At 43.8% G+C, this 19,954-nt stretch overlaps 1 protein-coding gene across 13 annotated transcripts in view; it reads right to left on the bottom strand.

Moving 5' to 3' along the window:
• KIAA1217 (KIAA1217 ortholog) overlaps nucleotides 1-19,954 on the bottom strand; it is a 346,126-nt gene that overhangs the window by 87,602 nt on the left and 238,570 nt on the right. For 3 of the 13 annotated variants that reach the window (XM_065921099.1, XM_065921100.1, XM_065921096.1), the window contains exon 1: nucleotides 38-250. The exons of 8 other annotated variants lie outside the window; for them this stretch is intronic. The gene's annotated coding sequence lies outside the window, so the exon portion shown is untranslated. 2 more of the 13 variants (XM_065921097.1, XM_065921101.1) reach the window with 2 other exon arrangements.

The following is a 19,954-nucleotide window of genomic DNA, read 5'->3' as shown; positions in this document are numbered from 1 at the left end:
GAGACTCTCTCATCCTCAAAGAATTAAAGCCACTTACTTTTTCTTAAGGAAATCACCTGTACAACTAACGCCGGGAAAAAGCACATTGGCTGAGCTCCCAATTACGCGATTCCTTTGTTTGCTGGTTTCATCTAAGTCCTCAGTTCCACCCTCGGATATTTTAGACAGCTTTCTCTTCAGAGAAGAAATCACACACACACAAAAAACCACAGATCCTAAAATGTTCCCCAGCTCAGGAAAGACCCTTCTGCTTTACCCTGTCTTCTGAGCGAAGCTGCTACAGGCATGGATAAAAAGGCGTCCTCCCCGTGATAAGCCAATTTCTCCTCCCCTTGGCAATTAGTCACTGAATAACCTCAGCCCACATCCAACCACAGGCTACCGCACGGGTGACTCAGACCTCCCACAGCTGCTTACACGGAAAACACACACCGACAAACCAACTCGGGGAGGCCTAGGTAAACTGGGTAATAGTGAAGGAAATATTAATACAAGACGGATCTTAGTGATGTAAAGAGGGTCACTAACACAAGCAAACCACCAGCCACCAACAAATGAAATCATCAGAAGACCCAGCATGCTCATTTCCCCCAACTCTCAGACCAGTGTTCTGCTGAGGACCAGAGGGTTCCAGAGAAAACCCAGGTACCCCAGGTCCATTCGGCCGCCGGACTTTTGATGTCCCTGAAGCCGAGACAAATGTGAGCCTTTTCCCCTGGTTGATAACACCGCAGGGTAAACAAGGAAGGTGACAGAGGAGGCTGTCTATTAATTAACCAGGCTGGTTTTACCGAGCTGAACTTTGAGAATCAGGCCGAGGCAGCACCAGGCAAGCAAGTGCAATCATTCTAGAAAACACACCTGAAATGAGACGGGATGAGAGAGAGGGCCAGCCAAGGCTGAGCAAAGAGGGTATTCGAGAGAGGGAACCGGAGCCCTTCTGCCCCACCCTCAACAAGACGGGGGAGGAGGAGGCCAGGGCAGTCTCCGGAGACCCTTGTGGGCGACTGCTGTCAACACAGCTCTCTTGGTCCAGGGGAACAGGCACTAGGAGGTCTGTGTTCCCAGCAAGAAGTGGCTTGTGCTGCTCTCAGAGGAGACAGGTATGAACGCATTACCAACAAAAGGATAGAGAGAAGCATTTCCTTAGCTCCCAGGTAGGCTGCGTTTAATCACCATCGTGTTTCCTGAGCCCTCGGGGGCTGAATAGAGTAGAAGGCTATTCAAGTGGGAATCCAGTGACAAATAACTAAAAAAGCTGGGCTGGAGGCCACGCAGACCTCATGCCACACCCCACAACCATGCTCTGGGCAGCCCCTGCATTTTTCAAACATTTTAAGGCCTCCAGAGGTTGGTCTTGCTGACCAAAAGAATTTCGTGACGTCTCCAAAGTTCAAATCCAGTCAGCGTCGCAAGCTTGCTAAAAAAACTGTTTACAGCCATCAGAAAGCTCTGTGGTCATGAAAAGAGGGAGAATGCGGCGCCCATGACATCGCTTCCCTCCTAAGATGTCTCATTCGAAACAATATTTGGATGAAGTGGTTGTAACAGAGGCCACCTAAGAGGTTGGGGAAGAGGAGACGGAACGTGGAAAGCCTTGTTTTGATTTTTAATCTAATCGGCGAGAGTTTGTTATTCCTCACCAGAGTGTGGAAAGCACACAGTCTCGGCCCCTGACGCATCTGGTATACATTTGGCAGGTTTCGTTCCCTCCATCAAAGGCGTGCATTCCAGGAAAGGGGGTGGAGGCGTTGGCCTCTCTGGTCTGATGAAGACGTGGTTCCACCCCTACTGTTTCCCCAAAGCCCCTGTTTTAGGGCATAAGATGTCCTAAACAGCACCATCCTTGTAAGAACTGACTTGCTCTTTATTTTTAAGATGTTTTTGATGTGGACCATTTTAAACTCTGTATTGAATTTGTTACAATATTCCTTCTGTTTTATGTTCCGGGTTTTTTGGTGGTGAGGCGTGCGGGACCTTAGCTCCCCGACCAGGGATTGAACCCGCACCCCCAGGACTGGAAGGCAAAGTCTTAACCAGTGGACCACCAAGGAAGTCCCCTACCTGCTCTTTCTATGGGCAGGGCTGTCTGTCAGGTGAACGAATGTGAAATGTCTGGGTTCTGCCACACCCCTACCCCCAGGACACAGAAGCACTGAGCTGTCACTGCTATTGGCTACAGGAACCCCCCAAGCTCAGCACAGGGGCTCATGTCTGCTGCTTTAGAGGCAGGTGACTTCTGTGGACCCGGCTACCTTGGGAGTCAGTGAGTGCAAGGTCAGAGATGGTCCTGGTCTCTTCTTGCAAGTTCACAGCAATCTCCTCTCACTTTCAAAATGCCTCTGGGCGCCGCCTGGGCAGGACACGCACAGCTTTGTCAGGACTAGAGCAGTCATCCATCGTCAGGAGTTTGAAAACTGGCTCCATCCTGCAGTGAATCAGGATGAGTGAAATGCTGTCTAGTAAGGCTTCAGCGCCCAGCTCACCCAAGAGAAAGGGAGTGCAGTTAACTCAGAGAGGGCTGGGGGATCAGGCAGGCGAATTTCCTGCACAGGATTATTGTACCAGAGAACTCGGCTTCACCTGGGTGGTGCATATCCTCCAGGAAACGTCTCCTACAGGACAACTTCGCACGGAGTTTGGTTCATTCTGGGGGGAACACAAGCACCAACACCCCACAATCTGGTTTAATTATTTTGCCAGGTTCGCAGCTGCCTACCTTGGGATGCCACAGCCTCTGTGAACCTGCTCTTGCCAGCAGTGTGTTCAGTATCCTGCTATTCATTCCCTCTGTTCCTTTCACTGACTGGCACTTTGCAAAGTGGAAGCAATTTATTTCTAGTGAGTATTAAGAAAAGACAGGCTAATAAACACTCAGCATTACCTCAACAGGAAATACATTTTCATGCTCTGGTTAAGGCCAACGGTCTTGTGAAATGTATTCCTATCTCCCCTTTCGCTTTTGCTGCTTTATTGGCTTTTTAAAAAATTACATATGCTAAGAGAAAATCTAAACTGGGCTTAAAAACTCGAAGATGCTATTGGGAAGGGAAGTGAATTTGCCGCTGGAAAAGTTTCAAGTTCATCTTGCTTACGCTGTTAAAATTGGAAAGAGGGTCCTTTGGAAGGTCTATTAATGTCTATTCATGTTTCATTTGGTCATAAATGGAATGTCTCCCAGACACGAGACAGACAGACTGTTGCCAAAATTATTTAATTCTCAGGGAAGAGATGGTTAGCTTCTGGCTATATTTAAGATGAGTGCTATTCCCACAAATATTTTGACACACACAACTCTGCGGAGCTCCCCTGTACCAGCCCCACCGGCTGACTTAACACTGTGCCCAGTGGTGACTCAAGATCTCAGCAGGGAAACGGGTAACAAGTAACATGAAATAAATAATGTAACTTCCAAGCCACAATCAGTCACTGTGTGGAGTTCAGCACAGATAAAAGAAAACTATCCTTCTCTCACCAACACTCAGTCTTCTGTTGGGATGCTCCTGTATGATTCAGGCCAAGGACAAGTTCGGTTATATCTAAAATAGTTACGCTTTGTAAAAGGATATTTTCTTGTTACCACTTGCAACAGATGGTACAAAGAACTCCTCATTATTTACCACCACCTCTGCACATCCACCCATTTCCTGGACGGACACTGTCTTTTATACACAACTCCCTTCTGGTACTTCTAGATAAGTCATCTCCGTCTACCACTACCCCCCCCCCCCCCAAATACAAATGTTCAGTGCCTTAGATTTTGTTTTTCTTTGTAGGACAGTTCTCCAAACTCCCATTTAATTGGTCAACATACATTCTGCAACAGATCATATATTGTTTTGTTTATTTATAATGTTTCTTATTCTACCAAGGACTTTGCTTCTGGGGGGTTGCCACGCCATGTAGCATGCAGGACCTGGTTCTACAACCAGGGACTGAATTCATGCCCTTGTGATGGAAGTGCAGAGTCTTAACCACTGGACTGCCACACAAGTTCCCACAAAGGATTTTAGATGGCTGTGCGTGCATACACACACATCCCATAATCATCATCCTTTGATTTGCAGTTTAGATAGTGTTTTCAATGATGATTTTATCTCATGACCCTCAGAATGCAGTGATATACATGTTTAGGTCCAGTGTCGCTCTCCCCATGTGAATGGCGAGAAAATGGAAATGATCGAAGTATGAGGAGATAAGGACCCTGCCCACCTTCTCATAGTACTAAGTAGTGAGTGAGTGTGAGAGTCGCTCAGTCCTGTCTGACTCTTTGCAACCCCATGGACTGTACAGTTGAGGAGTTCTCCAGGCCAGAATACTGGAGTGGGTAGCCGTTCCCTTCTCCAGGTGATCTTCCCAGCCCAGATACTGAACCCAGGTCTCCCTCATTGCAGGCAAATTCTTCATCAGCTGAGTCACTAGGGAAGCCCAGTAAATAGTGGAGCAGCAAGAATCCCCCTCTTGGGACCTCCCCAGTGGTTCACTGGTTAAGACTCTGTGCTCCCAGTGCATGGGAAAACAGGTTCAATTCTTGGTCAAGGAACTAAGATCCCTCAAAAGAAACCATCTTCAGCCTCAGCACTGTTACTACTTCTTTCTCTGTGTAAGTGTGAAATGTCCTTCAGCTCTCTGAGCAACTCTGTGAGGCTGATGCTCCCAACGTCTTCCCTACATGGATTACTGAGGGTTTATACACTTGAGTTTTGACCTTGAGTAGGCAGTCTGGTAAACTCTGTTTGAGGAAACACCTCATTTGTTCCACTTTCGGGTACAGATTTTCACAGCAAAGGAAAAGAGTAACAGAACATCTCAGTGGGTTTAGGATCTAACTACCCAGGTACTCATTAAGTTTTATCTTCCTGCCTCAAAATGTGTTATATAATTATACATCACATTTAACTAATATCCAGGTGACCCAGTGGTAAAAAATTCGCCTGCCAGTGTAGGAGATGAAAGAGACTCAAGTTCATTTCCTAGGTTGGGAAGATCCCCTGGAGAAGGAAATGGCAAGCCACTCCAGTATTCTTGCCTGGAAAATTCCTTGGACAGAAGAGCCTGGCAGGCTACAATCTATGGGGTCTCGAAGAGTTGGACTCGAATGAGCGACTGAGCACCCACACACACATATTAGTACACATTATGCTTATATATAACATGCTTACATATATTTACATATTATATGAAAAGTGAAAGCCAAAGTCCTCAGTTTTGTGGTAAAGAACCTTCTTGCCAATGCACGAGACATAAGAGATATAGGTTCGATTCCTAGGTTGGGAAGATCCCCTGGAGGAGGGCATGGCAACCCACTCCAGTATTGATGCCTGGAGAATCCCATGGACAGAGGAATGAACCTGTTGGGCTACAGTCCATAAGGTCGCAAAGAGTCAGACACAACTGAAGTGACTCAGCATGCACACATATTATGTATATGTATACACACACATACATGTCTTCGCTAGTCAAAGACACCAGATTGCTTTTGGGATAAAAGATCCAGACCTCATCTGATTAACATTCTTTACCACTAGGACCCCGATCCCTCTACTGGGTAACATTCCTGGGGTGATATTTCTCAGAGACGTGTTCCACCTCTGCCCCTGTGCCCTGCTTAACTTTCATTTGGGAAACGGGTCAAGGTGATTAGGTTGTAAATGAAAAAAAAAAAAAAAAAAAAGCTGATTCAATATCATATAGCTTTAGGATGTTCACAACAATGCAAGAATTTAAAAAAATATTTTAGTTTGATGATAAAACATATCCTTACCGTATCCAAACCTACACAGCAAACTGACAATGATCTAAATACATAGAATTTTATGCTTCACAACTACAGCTTAAAAGGTAGATAGTCTTTAGAGACTGCCGGGGAAAATGCTGGTAAACAAACTAATGAATGGATGATACCTAGTTGGAAAACAAATGGTCTTTCATTCTTGCTTTGCCCTCTCAAATTGTAGCTACTCAGAGTGAGGTCAATCTCTTTCTCAGGGCTTTAAACAGTCCCAGCTTCTTCTTTTTTTTGGCCAGGCAGCATGGTATGTTGGATCTTAGTTCCTCAACCAGGGTTCGAACCTTTGTCCACTGCTATGGAAGCAGGGAGTTCTTAACCACTGGACCACCAGGGAACTCCCTAAGGAGTTCTTAACATCTTAGCTTCTTAACACCAAGAGTTCCCTGGTAGATTTAACCCCGTCAGGCCTGTTTCCCATCTTTCCTAACAACTTTTCTGGAATCAATTCTGTGCGCCTGGGTTGTAGCTATGGCCCTTCTATTGGAATCATCCCACTGCCTGCATCCTGCTTTGTTTTGCATTGATCGCAGAAGGGCATGTGCTGGTTCTATTACTAAGTGCCAGAACCAAGAACACAATACAAGATGAGCGCTGTCAGCAGAGTCAGTCTTCAAGGGAATTTTATGGATGGCTTCCAATGAAAGGTGTTTTAGTCTTGCCATTATTTTGACCCTGGGCTGAACAATATTAGCCAGAGTGTCAAAAGAAGAAAGGGCTGTGTGAGTGAAGAGACCCAGAGGACAACACTGAAGGACAATAACTCAACAAATCCACCAACTTCAATTTTTAACTTCAAAATAAACTTGAAAAAACAATGATGGCAATCCAGATCAAAACAGCCCTGGTGCCAAATTTTTCCCAGGTTCACGAGAGCCACTTGATTTTCTCGTAACAGCAACTTTTTTTAGGCTTATTTATTTTTAATTGAAGGATAATTGATGTCCAATATTGTGTTGGTTTCTGCCACACATCAACATGGACCAGCCACAGGTAGACAAGTGTCCCCTCCTTCTTGATCCTCCCTCCCACCTTCGCCCCCATCCCACCCCTCGAGGTTGTCACAGAGCTCCGGTTTGAGTTCCCCGAGTCATAGAGCACATTCCCACTGGCTATCTATTTTACATATGGTGTATATGTTTCCATGCTACTCTCTCCATTTGTCCCACCTTCTTCTTCCCTCGCTGAGTCCACAAGGCAATAGCAACTCTTGAAACTAAAAGAAGTTCCATGGGATGAACTTATGGTTACCACGGGGAAAGGGATAGTTAGGGAGTTTGAGATTGATATGTACGCACTGCTGTCTTTAAAATGGATAACCAACAAGGTCCTTCTGTATAGCACAGGGAACTCTGCTCCACCTTATGTGGCAGCCTGGATGGGAGGGCAGTTTGGGGGAGAATGGATACATGTATGTGTATGCCTGAGTCACTCTGCTGTCCACTTCAAAGTATCACCACATTGTTAAATCGACTGTACTCTAATATAAAATGTTAAAAAAAAAAAGAAACCAAACAATCCAATGTGTGAAAGGGCAAAGGAAACATTATTTTTTCCAAAAAGACATGCAGATAGCCCATTGGAATATGAAAATGTACTCAACATGACTAATCATCAGTACAATGCAAGTCAAAACCCACAGTAAATATTATCTCACACCTGTTAGAATGGTATTACCAAAAAGACAAGAGAAAACAAGCACTGGTGAGGATGTGGACAAAAGAGCACACTTCTGAATTGCTGGTAGGGATATGATTTCATACATTCATATGTATATAATTTCATATATCCATATACATCATACAGATAATAATATAATGGTTTCTATAAATATGTAAATAAAAATTAAATTATAGGGCTTCCCAGGTGGCACTAGTTATAAAGAACCCGCCTGCCATTGCGGGAGATGTAAGGGACATGGGTTCAATCCCTGGGTGGGGAAGGTCCCCTGGAGAAGGGCATAGCAACCCACTCCAGTATTCTTGCCTGAAGAATCCCATGGACAGAGGAGCCTGGTGGGCTATGGTCCGTAGGGAAGAATCCAACATGACTGAAGCGTCTTACGCCGCATATAGCACACCCAAAGAAGTTCCATGGGTATCCCAGGTATACTGAACGTGTGAACTGGGAATGTATGACTGAGAATAGATGCCATATGTTATGTAACTATATAGATGCACAAACTTTCCCAGTTCTCATTAATTATGAAAGAACCAAAAGGTTCCATGTTTATAAATTACATGAATATACCTTTGAACACCCATCTGTTTTCAAAGGGTTTGGTTGGAGTCTGTGACAGCAAATGAGAAGCATCTGTTCCTCCGGACCAGGTCAAGAGCCCCGATGGCCCCCATCCAGGCGTCTCAGCAGTTAATGCAGTATGTGGAAGAGGAACACCAAACTGGGCATCACAGAACTTGCCTTCTGATCCAGGTGTTAACATCTGGCTCTTAATCCGTAAGCAAGAAGCCTGACCTCTTGGGTCTCTAAGGCCCATCCCAACTACAACATTCTGTGGGTCCATGAAATATTTTTAAATTTCATTTATTGTTGACTGTGCCGAGTCTTCACCGCTGCTTGGGCTTTTCTCCAGTTGCAGCGCACGGGCTTCTCGTCGCGGTGGCGTCTCATGTTGCACGGCACGAGCTCTAGCGCAGTCGGGTTTCAGAAGCCGTGGCTCCCGGGCTCCAGACTTGGGTTCAGTAGTTGTGGCACGCAGGCTTAGTTGCCCCACAGCACATGGGATCTTTCCAGGACAGAGACTGAACCCTTGTCTCCTGCGTTGGCAGGCAGATTCTTTACCACTGACCCACCAGGGAAGCTCAGTCCATGCAATATTTATTGAGTGGTCACCAGGTATGCAAAGCCCAAGTTTAAGGCTGAGGAAGGGAAAAGAACCTTTAAGCCACACAATTTGTACCTCTTAAGAGGAGAGAAGGTGAAGCATGTACCTGAGTAATAAAAATAAGACAAAAGCTGGACTTCCTTGGCGGTCCAGTGGCTAAAACTCTGTGGTGCCAAGACAGGGGGCCTGGGTTTGATCCCTGGTCAGGGAGCTAGATCCCATTTCCCACGACTAAGAGCTTGCACGCTACACCTAAGAGCTCACATGCCATAGCTAAAGATCCAGCCTGCAGCAACTAAGACCCAACACAGCCAAATAAACGAATACATTTTTTTTAAGACAAAAGCAAGAATAACTTTGGCAAGTTTCAAATAAGTGCAACAGACAAACCCTCTGGAATCTATAGATGAATAAGATTTTCCTTCCTGGGATAGTTGAAGAATATTTCTCTGAAGAGGTGAGATTTAAATGAGTCCATAAATGATAAGAAGAATTTCAGTAGGGAAGAAAGAGTTTCCTTTCTTAGGAATTTTCAGGCAGGAAGTAAGGCATGGTCATAGACCAGAGGTGGGGAAGTGCCAAGTGTTGGGGAATGGACAGACCTCTGATCCAGCCAGCAAATTATTCTCGGGCAGTGGTTCTGCAAGTTGATGTAATTTAACAACATCAAAATCACCCAGAGGGCTTGATGAAACACAGATTAATGGGCTCCATTTCCTGAGTGTCTGATTTAGCAGGACTTGGGTGGGCCTGAGAATCTGCCTTTTTAACAAGTCCCCAGATGATGCTGACTGCTGGTCCAGGGACCACTCTTTGACAAAAACTGTTCTAAGGAGCAAATCGAAGAGGCAAGCTCCCTCAAAATCTCCATTCTATTGTGTGGCTGTTGTTTAGTTGCTGAGTTGTATCTGACTCTTTTGCGACCCCATGGACTGTAGCCCGCCAAGCTTCTCTGTCCATGGGATTTTCCAGGCAAGAATACTGGAGTGGGTTGCCATTTCCTCCTCCAGGGGATCTTTCTGACCCAGGGACTGAACTTGAGTCTCCTGCATTGGCAGGCGGATTCTTTGCCACTGAGCCACTTGGGAAGCCCTCCATTCTCTTGTGGGCTTGTCTAAATCCTCATTCAGAAAGCTGACCTCACTCAACTTAGGGTGACAATCGTAAGTGTTTCTCCATCTGTAAATATTTGCAGTTAAATCTGCCAGGAAAAGATGGATATAGGGAAAGGAAACATTTTTGGAGACTTCTTATTTACCAGATGCTTTCCAAAATTCCCATTTAATTCCCAGCACATTTCCATCAGAAAAAGGATAAAATCCCCATTTGACAGATGAAGGAATGGGGGCCACAAATATACCAGAGACAGAACAATCTCGAACTCTCGGGTTAAGAAATCAGTGTAGAGACCTGACCTTCTCTGAGCACTCTTCAAAGAAGGGTACTTGAAGCACTGTTTAAGAATCACTAGGATCAGTATTACTCCCGTCCAAAATCAGTCCCAGAAATACCTGAATGAAGTCATTTGGATTGAATATTGCAAGAGACACAAGAGGAGAGTAACAGAGATCAGACCACAATGCTGTTATCTACAAACGCGGGGGAAAACCACCTTCCAAATGATGACTCCAGGGCATCTAAGAACCCCACACGAGTGCTCCGTTTCAAAGGATACCTTTCTGTTTTCAGTTCAAATATCAAGCCAGCCAGCCAGTGGACAAGGCTCAGAAATCTGAGATGGTCAGCAAAACCACTGCCTCTCCTTATTTGGATAAATAACAGCCTCAAAGACAACCAGTTTGGGAGGCGAGCATACCCTGAGGCTGGGCTTGGCGTGCTTTCCGCCCACGCCCTGCCAGGCCTCACCCTGCACGGACAGTCCCGGCTCCCTACCAGGTTCCGCCGAGGCCGGGAGCCTCCCCAGCAGCCACAAGGTCTGCTTCTCTGCATCCCAGGGACGCACTGCTGGGCCGCTGAGCATTCCTCCCCTTGAGTGATGCCCTGCATTCCTGGCACGGGGTAACCAGGAGAAACCACACGGACAGATACCCGCTCAGGATGTAAGGAAATCACACACCACGTGACCGCCACAGGCGGTCACACACCACGGGGCCACATCAGGCAAGAGGGAGCTCTGGTCTAGTTGTCCCCCCTTCTCCCCACCCCAAACATTGCCCCCTGAAAGGAAAGAATCCTCTGTCACACAGGAGTTGAGGCAAGTGACAAAAATGCTTTGTCATCTCGGAGAACCTTCCCAAGTTCACGATGAGCAGCAAGAGGTTGCAACTCCCTTCAAAAAGAAACAGGCTCTAGGCTGACCCTAAAGAAGCTAGTTCATCTTCCTCCACTGCCCAAGCCAATCTCCAGCTTTTTTTTTTTCCTCTTCTCCTTCTTTGTATTATCCTTTCTTTCACTTTTCTCCCTTTCTCGGAAAAGCAACATTGGGGCAAAATTTCTCCCATGGAGGACAGGAAGATACATGTTGATAAACAGACAAAGGGAGTTTCTTAAAATCAGAAGATGTTTTTGGCTTGATTCTGAAAACCCTCAACTCTCAACAACTTCTTCAATGTGCTGAAACCTACAAATTAGTTTCCAAAGTCTTTTTTTTTTTTTTTTCCAAAGATGCAATCATCCTCCCTTTGATCAGCACTCTTCTCCACCATGATTCAGAGGGAAGGCAGTAGGGTGTGGTGGAGAGAGCCCTGGATTATGAATGAAAAGACTTGGTTTCTGTTCCTGAGGATCTCCTTGGGCTGTGGTCTCACAGCCCTGACTGTGGTCCTGCCACCGAGCTCTTCTGAGACCCTGGTTCTGCTGCAAATGGGTTTGGGAACAATTGTCGTTACCCTCCTGGTGCTGTGAACATCAAAAGAGCTAAATTATTCTTACTACGACTTTGCATGCAGAAGAGCGTGGTCAGCACGCAGTAGGATTAATATCATCAATGAACAGCAATGGGCTCACTCCATGAATTGAGAGCAAATCAAACAGATAAGCCCCACTGTAATATAGGCATAGAAGGGGAAGAAAATGACACACTCTCTTCTTGAGAAACAGAAGTTCATAAAAGAAGGAAGATTCTGAACGTAGCCGATGCAAGAACAGAACACTGTATCATTTTCCAGAGATCTCATCCTTGAGAAAAATCCAATTATATATGCTATTAACTCACCGTCAAGGAGGTGCTTTTCCTTGTTCCTATTCCCAAATGAATTGGCCATCCTGAATGAAGATCAGGCAATATAAGACTCCCCATCCACTTGGTAGGGCTTCCTAAGTGGCTCAGTGGTAAAGAATCCACCTGCCAACACAGGAGATGCAGGAGACACGGGTTCCATCCCTGGGTCAGGAAGACCGTCTGGGGGAGGGAACGGCAACCCACTCCAGTATTCCTGCCTGGAAACTTCCACGGATGGAGAGCCTGGTGAGCTACAGTCCATGGGGTCACAGAGAGTCAGACACAAGTGAGTGACTTGAGTACACACACACACACATCCACTTAATACTGGTTCAGCTAGTAGATTCATGTATTCAGTTCAGTCACTTAGTCATGTCCGACTCTTTGCAACCCCAGGGACTGCAGCACGCCAGGCCTCCCTGTCCATCCCCAACTCCCGGAGCTTGCTCAAATTCGTGTCCATCGAGTCGGTGATGCCATCCAACCATCTCATCTCTGTTGTCCCCTTCGCCTCCTGCCTTCAGTCTTTCCCAGTATCAGGGTTCATGTATTAATTATTTATAAATTCATGTATTAATTATTTATAAATTCATGTATTAATTATTTATAAAAATTGTGAGATGGCTGATGACGCACAGTTTTGTTTTGGATCTTGCTTCTTCCCTTCCTATCTTACCACTGGGGAGAACTTCTCTTTGGGAATGAAAAGAGAATGCATGTCATCACTTGCCTGCGACTGGAACAAAAGTTTTGGTTGGTAAGGAGGAAGCTGAACCAAGTAGGTAAAGGCAAGATTTGGGATGCGCTCAAAATTTCAACTATACAGTCTGAGCCCCACATTTGTATTAAAAACACGAACCTGCGTGCTTTAGAATACTTCTGGATAGAAAAATATTTATCTTGCAGTACTGCTCAAAAATTTTTTGACTTTTTTTTTTGTATAGCAATGTGCTGATTTAATGCAAATGTCAAAATGTTTTGTTATTGGGCATATATGAAGAGATGGCCTTGCATGTATATTCACTGTCTCTACATTTACAATATGAAAATACATCTGGGTAGCTTTCATATTATTAAGATGCACTGTGAATATGAGTACATATCTGTAGATAAAAATTCTCTGCCCAAATCTAAAATATCCAAATACCACGTCTGACTCATTTTTTATGCTCTAGTCACAGAGTGATACTGGATAGAAACTTATTAGCATTTCACCAAGTTTCTTTGGATCATTGTTACGAATAATAAAAAATACAGAAACATTTTAAAACAACATATTTCAGTCTTCAAATGGTCAGATTAACATAATTATAGCCTGAGGTTGCCAACAGTGGCACATTTCTCATTTTCATGAGAATACAGAGGTTTTATCCTGGATCACAAGCTAACAGGCTCCTTGGTCTAAATATAGACAGTAAAATCTGCAGCAAATTTCTGAAGCATTAAGATCTGAACCCTGGAGATATCTAGTGAGTAATTTGCACTGCAGTAGAGCAGATTTTTTGTTGTTGTTTTGTTTTGCAGTTACACAGCTGCTAGGAAATACATTTTTAGGTCCGAGTTTCAAGGCAAGCAAAAATGATATCCAGTTTGTGGCTATGTACCCAGAATGTTCCCTGGGTCCCTCTGGCAAGGGAGTAGAGACCCACCTACAAAGTGTTCCATTCAGTTACCTTCCTCCTTGGAAGTGAAGACAAGGAAGTGAAGACAGTCCTAGACACTCATGTAGGTGAAGCATCAGACTTTGACTGTGGCACCCAATGCTTTTCCCGAGAAACACGCTTTGAAGTTCAAGCGCGCTATAGATCCGGTCCCACTGTGTCTCAATTACCGCATCACTGACATCACTACCATTTCTTGTTTGGTTTTTCCTTTGGCAGCTCTTGCCACCATATCAAGGGCAAACAAAAAGAAACAGGTTCAAAGAGTTCAATCAGAGCAAGGGCAAGCACGACCTTTGATTTCACAGGAAAAGGGGAAAAAAAAGAAATTAAGTGCATGTGCCGAGGGAAACACAGTCTTTGTATTTCAGGATATAGAGGGAGTTAGTGCCGCCTGAGCGAGGAGAAGCAGTCCTCCAGCTGAAGTGATACACCCGACCGTCACATCTTTTATCTGGACGGGTCTTAAATACATAAATCTGCTGAACAGTTCTGAACTGAACCGATTTTCTTTGGGGCCAAGTAACAAGATGCCGAAGGCCTCCAGGACTCAAACAAGAATTAGATTTTATTCTGACATCAAAACGGTGCATTGTTGTGAACTGTATCATGTTTAATGATGTTTTGCTCTGTCTCCTCCATAATTTGGGACTTCATCTTAAAGCCCTGGTTTCTACACTTCGCTCAATTATAAGAAAACTGTCACCATCTTGGCCACATTCTAACACTAACTATATTACTATCACTCATAATGCTTTTTTTTTAAATGTTTTAACCAATAACTTTCTAAATTAAAAAAAATTATTTACTTATTTATTTTTGGCTTTGCTGAGTCTTCACTGCTATGCTCATGCTCTCTCTAGTTACAGTGAGCAGGGGCTCTTCTCCAGTTGCGGTGCATGGGCTTCTCACTGCGGTGGTTTCGCGTGTTGCGGAGCACAGGCACACGGGCTTAGTTGTGGGATCTTTCTGGTCCATGGGTTAAACCCCTGTCCCCTGCACTGACAGGCACAGGGATCTTAACCACAGGATCACCTGGGAAGTCCAATGCTTTTCTTGACATCAGTTTTAAATTGACTTTTTCTTTCTTTCTTAGTTGGGATGAACAATAATATTCATTAACTCTCAGGTTCCCTGTGCTACTTGTCTTTCCAACACGTGACACAACAACATAATACAATCATTAAAATGTAAGAATCTGTTTTCCTTTTTGCTATCTAAACTCACCAGTTCCAAGTGAAGAACAACTCTGAAAATATTCTCAGTAGAAAGACGTGAGAGTTTCCAGCTAGGTTACCGTAGGAGCCGTTGCTTCAGCAAAGAGGCTGACTTTTGCAAATAATGCTATAATATTACCCAACCCTTTTTAGCCAAGATTGCTTTATTCAAAGCATCTCATAATTTGAAGCAGCTGCTGTTTTTCAGTTGACTTGATGGCCTATTCTCCTTCAATAAAAATATTGGATAATCTAAATCTGGTTAGTTCAAAATCCATTTATTTTGGGGCCAGGCCCATGCATTTCCAATTAATGAGCTCTGGCCCCATGGCAGGGTTGTGCTGCTATCTGGACAGGAAGGGGAACCTGGCTACACTTAACTGCAACACAGATGGCCCAGGGAAGTCAGATATACAGTATTCTCCTACATCAACCAAGAGAACACATCTTGGTGGGTCCTGTGGGATGAGAGCCAAGGCAGGGAGGCACTGGAGATGGAGAAAGAGCTGGTCTAAGGGACCAGCGCTTGGGGTCCAGCCCTGTTTTTGGTCGGTCGCTTCTTAATTCTGTGATCTTTACCAAGTCTCTCCATCCATGCCAGGCCTCCAGAGTCTCGACTGACCGGGGTGGAGGAGGGGGCGGGTTATAAAAGATGATGTGTAAGACTTTCTTTCCACCTCTGAAACCCTATGATTCCAAGTCATCTGGGCCTGTTTCCTGAGGTAACACCAATGACACAGATCAGATTGTATATCCTCAGCCACCAAGCTGGAGTCGAAGTTCAAGTGTCTCAGGAGCAGACGTATTGCTCCTGCAAATTACATGCAGACCCCATGGGAACAAAACAGGACAGAGAGGAAATGGCTTAGCACCGGGTGATTCGTAGCTCGAAGACACTTTTTTTCCTCTTTAAAAAAATTAGTAAGTGCTTTTTCTCCTACAAATATATATGTAAGTAACATGATTTATATAAAAGTAGTTATATAAAATACTGAGAATTTTAGAGAAAGTATAAAGGAAAGAATGGTCCCCAGAGACACACTACTATACATAAAATAGAAAAGCAACAAGAATTTACTGTGTAACACCAGGAACTATATTCAATATCGTGTGATAACCTATCACGGAAAAGAATCTGAAAAAAAATGTATAACTGAATCACTGCTATATACCTGATATTACAATATTTATAACATTGTAAGTCAACTACACTTAAATTAAAAACAAGAAATGATAAAAGAGTGACCCACGGAAGCTCTCTACAAAGTAGGACCTTGGAATGAGGGAGCCTAAGCAATGTACTATGTAGTCTGGGCTTCCCTGTTGGGGACCCAGTGAGAAGACAGAAAAGCAAAATCTCAGGAAGGAGGCAACATGTGGATGCAAAGAATACCACCTGCAAAGGCCAGGACTTAAGCTTCCTGTCAGAGGCAATTTCCACTAACATCTGTATTTACAAGAGCCAAGCTGAGAGATACAGTTTGGATATCAAAGGGCAGAGGGTGTGGCGTAAACTTCTCCCCAGGAATGGCTAACAACCCAGCACTCCCCCCACCCCAACCCCCCGCTGAAGGAAAAGGAAGGTCCCGTTCCCATTGACTTTCCACTGTGTTGGTTGTTAGCCAGCCCTGGATCCTACGCAGCCATGGAAGCTGGAAGCAAGTGGCCTTGCTCCTGCAGCCCAAGTTAGAGCTGGGATGAGCAGCTGGGATGATGATACTGTTGGCTGTAATTACTTCGCCTAGTGAATTACCAGGATATTTTTGCAGCCGAGTGGATGTCTCAATCTTCAGATGGTGGGGGGTTGAGGAGAGCCACAGCCCCTGCCTCTGGGGTGGCTTGAACCCTCCACCTCCGATGTTCTGTAACTTTCTTCCTGTCCTTCTTCTAACAGTGCTGCCAGGAGTCTGGAAGTGCAGCAGGCAGGCACATGCAGGCCTGTCTGCATTCAAAGACACTTTCTCCCTTGAAAATTGGGCTCATGAATCAGCTCCTTGCTCTGTGCTGGGAAGATGGTTTTTCTGAGTGCCACGACACATGAAGTGAAGGAGGAAGCAGGAAGGAGGAGACGGTAGTTCATCCACAGTACTTTTTTTTTTTTAATTGGAGGATAATTGCTTTACAATATCGTGTTGGCCTCTGCCATACATCATGAATCAGCCTCAGGTATACATGTGTTCCCTCCCTCCTCAATCTCCTCTCACCTCCCACTCCATCCAGCCCTCTAGGCTGTCACAGAGCACTGGGCTGAGCTCCCGTGTCACACGGCCAACGCCCACTTGCTATCTACTTTACATATGGAAATGTGTGTTTCCGTGTCGCTCTCTCAATTTGTCCCACCCTCTCCTTCCCCCACTGTGTCCACAAATCTGTTCTCTGTGTCTCTGCCCTGCTTTTTGCTATCCCCACACTATCGGACACTATCAGACATTTACTGTTTTCTTTTCACTCCAAGTAAGTTGCAGCCAGGTCCCTGGATAAACAACCAGTCTGCTACTAGGTTTTGGATGAAACAAAAACAAAAACAAAAAATCCAAAACATTTCTCTTAAAGCCAAGTAAGCATTGCTTATTTATAATTACTATTTTCAAGATAAGTTATCGGTATCTGACTGCAGATTTGGAGTCTTAGCTACTGGTAAGGAAGGGAGTGCAGTGTAGGATTTAAAAACAAGGACTAGAAAGACAGCCTGGGCTCAGTCCCAGTTTTGATTCCAGCTAATGTGTGACTAGTCACTTGATCTCTCTCAGTCTCAGTTTTCTTACCTTATAATGGGTGTAATAGTACTTATGCCTTGCGGTTATAATGACCAAATGAAATAATATATATTATTTAGACCACATTGGTTAACAACTTCTCATCCATATGAACTCATCTATAAACGGAGATAAACATATTCAGGCACACATGTACCTTTAAAAGGAAACAGACTGACTTAAAAAGACACTGATCTTATTAAATGTCTTTAGAAAAAATATATACAAAACATTGTGATTGAACTATTATTGCAAGGATAAGACAGAATAGTTATCTCAAGTACATACAATTTCTGCCACAGATTTTTTCCGGGTTTTTCCATTAAATCTCATATAACAGGGATAGATCTGTTATATAAAAATTGCAGACATTTTAAATGTTATACATAAAGCTTAAATGGATATATCTCAAAGAATTTTTTAAAAACCAAGATAAAAAAGTCCTTTATATTTTAAAATGTAAGGTGATTTTCACAAGGAAAATACAACAGATAATGTTTTCCTTGAATACTGAAGGAAACACACTAACCTCCCCCTGCCCCCCCAATTTGTACCACGCGTTCAAATTTTCAATTGCCTCAGAAACTGAATGCAAGTCAAATATCTTCGTGAAAACACTGAAAACTGTCACAAAACACATGAATCAATGAGATCTGTACAAGCAAACCACACTGACACTTGAAATCCTTTTCTAAATTATAAGGTTAAACAGAAAGATCACGAGATTAAACAGAGATTTATAGACTGGAGACAGCCCAATGTAACTTAAGTGGATTTTAGAAAACAGACCAACACCAATAACAAAGAAGTTTCCTTCTAAGCAGTGTGCAAGAAGTTAAAATAAAAACCTAGCATCTCAATTCCACATGGCATGGAACTTGAATACAGGAAAGTTGACTCATTTGGAGGTAAACGTGCTGCAACAGGGACCCCAAATCCTGAAAACCCTATTTTGTTATAAAGGTACAGTTCTTACCTTACATCTTCCACAAACTGTTCTCTTCTAGAAGAAACTTTCTAGACGTTCAGAGACCTTGAAATCACCCATCTCTCGAATGCTTCCAGCTCCGCCTGTCTTGATGGTAACTAAATGCAAGGCTTGGGTTTTTTTTTTTTTTTTTAACAGAAGGAAGCTTTTAGTCAAAATATGTGGTTTAAAGGAGCAGTATCCAGCCTTGTTAAAACTATTTCACGGACATTCAGAGGTTTTGTTTCTCCTCTATGAACGTTAAATCTGAGTAGGAAGGCATTTTTCCTGTCCCGGAAATCAGCATAACTAAAAGCCAATGCTGAGTTAACGAGAAATGTTTCTTCCATGTGTTCCGTCTGGCAGAAACGGCAAGCCATATCAAGGGAACACGTGATGTTTATAAATACAATATGGCTCGTGTTGTCATAACCTCTCAATGACAAAAAAAAAAAAAAAAAAAAGGAAAGAAAAAGCAGGCAGCCACACAGCAGGAAAGATGAGATCTGTATCATTTGGAAGCTGCCTGTCAGATATGCATATATTACTAGTTCTTGCACCTTAAAAAATAAAATAGAGCTGGAAGCAGTGAAGAAGGGAAAAAAAAATACCCTGCTCTGTAAAGCCACTGTACGAAAGTGTATAAATGATGAGTTGTGTTTGCCCAGCTAATAATTTCAATAAGAATAATTCCTTACCAACTGCAGCAGAAACATCTTTTCACCTGTCAGAAAGACACATCATAAAAGGGACATAATGAGGCACCTACCTGGTAAGTCAGTTCTGTAGAGGTAAATCAACTACACTCTTTAGCAGATAAGAGAATGAAGGACAGCTGGCGCAAAGCTGGCAACAGATGTGAAAATTACAGACGTCTGTATCACTACTGATTAGTCTGATCTTCTACTACAGGGGACCCCAACCTCTAGGACCTAATGCCTGACGGTCTGAGGTGGACCTGACGTAATAATAATAGAAATAAAGTGCACAATAAATGTTATGCACTTGAATCATCTTGAACCCTGCCCCCCACCCCCAAATCTCCCCAGGGCCATGGAAAAATTGTGTCTTCCACAAAACTGGTCCCTGGTGCCAAAAAGGTTGGGGACCACTTTTCTGCTAGACTGGACGAGCTCTGTAAGGCAGGTACCATACTTGGTCACTATCATATCTTCGAAATCTTATACAAGAGCCCAAATCACAGTCAAGATTCAATGCATGATGGTTGGGTGAGTGGGTCAGTGAAACTTCACAATCACTGGAAGTAGTTAACTGTTCCAAAATCATCACTCCTACTTGATAAGTCTGGAGGTATCTGAAATACTGATTACCCACTCAGTCTAAAAGCAAGATGTGTCCTGCTGAGTTAGAAATAACAGTAAACCAAGATCTGTCTTCTTTAATTTGTTATCCAGAGATTGGCTTCCTTTCTACCATGGGTGAATTTTACTCTTGAAAATAAAATGCAGATCTGTGTGTGTTTCTGACAACCAGTTAGTTTAATCTGACAAATCTGTTATTCTCATCCTAAATTACAGA

The sequence above is a fragment of the Muntiacus reevesi genome, chromosome 2 (genome assembly GCF_963930625.1).
Source record: "Muntiacus reevesi chromosome 2, mMunRee1.1, whole genome shotgun sequence".
Classification (NCBI taxonomy): Eukaryota; Metazoa; Chordata; class Mammalia; order Artiodactyla; family Cervidae; genus Muntiacus; species Muntiacus reevesi.
This window is presented reverse-complemented; position numbering and strand designations above follow the sequence as displayed.